The sequence below is a fragment of the Rana temporaria genome, chromosome 5 (genome assembly GCF_905171775.1).
Source record: "Rana temporaria chromosome 5, aRanTem1.1, whole genome shotgun sequence".
Lineage (NCBI taxonomy): Eukaryota > Metazoa > Chordata > Amphibia > Anura > Ranidae > Rana > Rana temporaria.
Window position 1 is genome coordinate 403,368,965 of NC_053493.1, and position 5,378 is coordinate 403,374,342.

General features: G+C 44.6%; 1 long non-coding RNA gene across 1 annotated transcript; it reads right to left on the reverse strand.

Moving 5' to 3' along the window:
• Window positions 1-540: 540 nt before the first annotated feature.
• LOC120939690 lies at window positions 541-2,595 on the reverse strand. Its single transcript, XR_005749354.1, has 2 exons — window positions 2,254-2,595; window positions 541-766 (listed from the first exon to the last, which is right to left on the reverse strand). It is a non-coding gene; the product is annotated as an uncharacterized LOC120939690 (long non-coding RNA).
• Window positions 2,596-5,378: the final 2,783 nt, after the last annotated feature.

The window sequence follows — 5,378 nt, forward strand, 5'->3', positions numbered from 1 at the left end:
AGGGCTTTGCGTAGAATTACGTTCACGTCAAAAGCATTGGCTTGTTGCGGGTTAATTTGGAGCATGCGCACTGGGATACCCCCACGAACATGCGCCGTTAAAAAAAAACATCATTTACGTTGGGTCAAGACGTATTAACATAAACCCGCCCACAACTTAGTGATTTAAATTGCGCGACCTTACACCGACACATTTACACTACGCCGCTGTAACTTACGGCGCAAATTCTTTGTGGATACACGAAATACGCTGTAAGTTACGGCGGCGTAGTGTATCTGAGATACGCTACGCCGGACGTAACAAAGCGCCGCGCTACGTGGATCTGGCCCTAAGTATCTGCACCGATAGCGGTATCGGTGCAACCCTAGTCTCAACAATAATACTTTAATACACGGGCCTGTTTTTATATAAGAGTTAGCGAGGAGCCTTCAAGAAAAAACTATTTCCGAGTGAAACCTGGACCATCAGAAAAAAGGCAGGACTTTCAAGGTGGTTGGTCTCTCAAAAAACACATGAACACACACAATAAAATCATAAATATATATAAAAATCTACAATTTTATTTGTACATAAACAATGTTAAAACAAAGGTACGTATGACATGTGCATTATTAAAAACATGTGCACAAACACATCTGGTAGTAGCAGTAATGATACATCAAATTACTGTTATCGTGTTCCAGATAAATGAGCAATTGAATGGGTCCTTGTGAGTCAACGAGTTTCGCTTTCCGCTTCCTCAGGACACACAACAGGACAGGATTCACTATATAAATTAAAAAAAAAAACGAAAAAAAAAGTTAAATTCATGCAAATCATATGACTATTGCCACATATTTATATAAAATACATCCATAGAGAGTGTTCACCTTGTCTGAAAACGTAAGCGCAAGAAGAAGAAGAAGCAAGTATCCCCAGAACAGGAATTGTGGGATTTTTTAGGCAAACCAAATCAAGAAAATCTGAACAATATAGTAAAAAATATATAAATTTAATGACAATGAAAAAGTATATAGATATAAAAAGTGGTGTAGGAGTCACCAACAATGAATTTAACAAAACAATGTGCAATGATATAATAATGAGCCGATGATTGTGGTCATTGATCCACCCGACGCGTTTCGGGACATATGAATAGTCCCTTCATCAGGGATATATTCGGATGGTACGACCATAGCAAATTCTATAAAACAAAGGGGAGCATCGTCGAGAGCAAGATTATGGATGGCAACCTACCGGCTCAAAGTGAATAGAATTAAATTGATCATGCGCTGAAAACGTAACCGCATATACAGGGAAGCTCCCAGGGGCGGGCACTGGGGCACAAAAGAGGAAAAAAACATCAAAAACTCCACCCTCAGCTTGTGATAGTACCAAAATTCCTAAGGGAGGGAGAAGCCACCCACATATGCATATAGGCCCGGATTCACAGACAGCGGCGCACATTTATGCCGCCGTAGCGTATCTTCTGTACGCTACGCCGACGCAGCGCAAAGAGGCAAGTATGGAATTCAAAAAGCCATTGCTGCCAAAACTGCGCTGGGTTTCTCAGGCGTAAGCCGGCGTAGGTGGAAGTAGGCGTGAGCCATGCAAATGAGGCGTGACCCCATGCAAATAATGAGCTGAGTGTCAGACAGATACTTATAACAAACGGAGCATGCACCGTCCCGTGGACGCATCCACGTGCGCATGCTCAGAATCACGTCGGAACAACTGCCTAAGATACGTCGGATCCCTGCCTACGGCGTGAACGTAACCTACACCCAGCCAGACACACGTCCAACGTAAACTACGTAAAATACGTCGGCTTGTGTTCCCTGGTGCAGCCCTTTGCATGGATGCTGCTGAGTTACACCTCCTTTATGGGGCATAACTTTACGATGGACGTATGACTTTACGCGCACTGCGTCGGGCGTACGTACGTTCATGAATCGCCGTATCTCCCTCATTTGCATATTTGAATAGAAAATCAATGGGAGCGCCACATGCGTACAGCGTAAATATGCGCCTACTCTACGACGGCGTAGGCAAGTTACGTCGGTGGGATGAAGCCTGTTTTTAGGCGCATCTTAGTTTGTGAGTCCGGCGCACAGATACGACGGTGCATATTTGCACTTACGCGGCGTATCTGGAGATACGTCGGCGCAAGTGCTTTGTGAATCCGGGCCATACTGTATATCTTCTAAATATAGTATCTGGGTACTTAATGTCCATATGAAAATTTATGTATAGCAAAAAAATACTACTACTTACTTGTAGAGGTAAGGCCGGAAGATTGGCTTTAGATACACTTTAAGAACACTTGGACACCTTTAGAAAAGTTATCTTCATCCCCGGCAATAAATTATATCCTTACAAGATAATTGTTATTTTTTGGAAATACATTGCCCTCTCCAAATTTATGGACATTCATTCAGATGAGACTATAAATCTCCTTTACTGTGACCTTGCTACTGGGAGGAAATGAACCTGGGTTATTCTGTACTGAATGAGAAAGACAGGAAAACAACCTCCCCCGCTCAACAGTCTCCCAGCCTGTGACGGAGCACAGCCCCCTCCAACTAATAGATGCAAAAAAAACTTTTCATATCTGAAGCGAACTCTCTGTTCAAAGAGCAGGAAGTGTCCCAACACAATGGCAATCATTGAGCCAGAAAGCTACTCAGTGTGCAGGGCTCCCAGTCTGACTTCTCTCTGAGTCTTGCATTGGTTTCGATTAAGTAAAAATAGCTTTGTAGTAGTTATGTAGGTACATCTAACGTACAACTCAGCTATTTTTTTATTCTATCATAGATTATTTTTTATTATTATACAGAATTTATATTGTGCCAACTGTTTGCTCAGCGCTTTACAATATAAAATGAGAAAATACAGGGCTACAGTGGCGGCTGGTGCTCCAAATTTTTAGGGGGGCACAAACAAATGAAAAAAAAAAAAAGACAATTGCAGCCTCACTGTGCCCATCAAAGGCAGCCACTGTGCCATCAATTGTCGCCACTGTGCCATCAATTGTCCCCACTGTGCCCACATCAATTGTCCCCACTGTGCCCACATCAATTGTCGCCACTGTGCCCACATCAATTGTCCCCCACTGTGCCCACATCAATTGTCCCCACTGTGCCCACATCAATTGTCCCCACTGTGCCCACATCAATTGTCCCCACTGTGCCCACAACAATTGTCCCCCATTGTGCCCACATCAATTGTCCCCACTGTGCCCACATCAATTGTCCCCCACTGTGCCCACATCAATTGTCCCCACTGTGCCCACATCAATTGTCCCCACTGTGCCCACATCAATTGTCCCCACGGTGCCCACATCAATTGTCCCCACTGTGCCCACATCAATTGTCCCCCACTGTGCCCACATCAATTGTCCCCCACTGTGCCCACATCAATTGTCCCCCACTGTGCCCAAATCAATTGTCCCCACTGTGCCCACATCAATTGTTCCCACTGTGCCCACATCAATTGTCCCCACTGTGCCCACATCAATTGTCCCCCACTGTGCCCACATCAATTGTCCCCCACTGTGCCCACATCAATTGTCCCCCACTGTGCCCACATCAATTGTCCCCACTGTGCCCACATCAATTGTCCCCACATCAATTGTCCCCACTGTGCCCTGTAAAATGCTGCCAGTCAGATTGCCCACCCCCCTGCCCGGCACTTACCTTTCTGGGGTTCGCCATCCTCCTTCCATGGTCCCTCGATGTCTTCTGCCGCCCTCGATGACGCTTCAGCCAATCAGGTTACCGATTGGCTGCTTCGGAAACTGGCCCAGTGGCTCGTGAGGGTTCTGGGTGATATCTTCAGCCATAATCCTGGTAAACATGCAGACCGCAACATATATATACGTATTGTGGTCGGCAAGTGGTTAAAATAAAAACATTTAAATAAAATAAATAATAAGATAAAAAAAATTCAATCGCCTCCGTCCAAATGTGCTTACACACAGAGACGAACACATACGTAGGTCAAGCATGCGTATGTAAATGGTGTTGGCACCACACATGTGAGGTATCGCCGTGAGCTACCAGGGCTCTAATGAGCACTCTAGGCAGTTCATTGAGTCTTCCTGTCATTGTGTAGCCACCTGCCTTACAAGGTATGAGCAGACAGATACACTTACAGAATGCAGGAGCCTGACATTGCACCCGTGATCTGCTGATCGCTGGTGCAATGCTTTACAGCATACCTCCCAACTTTTTGAGATGGGAATGAGGGACACCTATCAGCAAAAGCAGGCATAGGACACACCCCTTGCCACACCCTCTTAAAGGAGAATTGTACAAAAAAAAAACAAGATTGGTTAAAGCCACAAATGCCTTTTTTTTACCATTACCATTCCTTTATATTGGCTTTTGGAATTTACCAATACAGCAATTTAGAAATCCAATGAAATGTCTAGCTCTGGAAAACACTTTTTGATAGATAAAAAGTGCATTTTATATACTACTATATAGATTCGACCAAAAATGAGGGACACATGAGGAGGAATGAGGGACAGAGGGACATTGTTCCCAATCAGGGACAGTCCCTCGAAATCAGGGACAATTGGGAGCTATGTTACAGGCTCTAAAAAATAAAAATAAAATAAATGCCCCCCCCTTTTTTTTTAAAGGTGAACTTTAAAAAATGAGTGCTATGCAGGGGGTTCTGCCTTTAATGACCAGACCCATTAACTGCTTGCCGACCAGCCGGCGGCAGGTCGGCTCCCCTGCGCGAGAGCACGTAGTACAACGTCGGCTCTCGCGCAGTCCACTAGGGGCGCGTCCGACTCCTGTGCGCGTGCCCAGCGGGCGCGATCGCCGCCGGGGACACGCGATCGCTCGTTACAGAGCGAGGACCGGGAGCTGTGTGTGTAAACACACAGCTCCCGGTCCTGTCAGGGGGAGAAATGCTGATCTTCTGTTCATACAATGTATGAACAGCGATCAGTCATTTCCCCTAGTGAGGCCACTCCCCCTACAGTTAGAACACACCCAGGGAACATACTTAACTCCTTCCCCGCCCCCTAGTGTTAACCTTTTCACTGCCAGTGGCATTTTTATAGTAATCCAATGCATTTGTATAGCACTGATCACTATAAAAATGCCAATGGTCCCAAAAATGTGTCAAAAGTGTCCGAAGTGTCCGTCATAATGTCGCAGTACCGAAAAAAAATCCGCCATTACTAGTAACAAAAAAAATATTAATAAAAATGCCATACAAATACCCCCTATTTTGTAAACGCTATAACTTTTGCGCAAACCAATCAATAAACGCTTATTGCGTTTTTTTTTTACGAAAAATATGTAGAAGAATACGTATCGGCCTAAACTGAGGAAAAAAAACGTTTTTTATATATATTTTTTGGGAGATATTTATTATAGCAA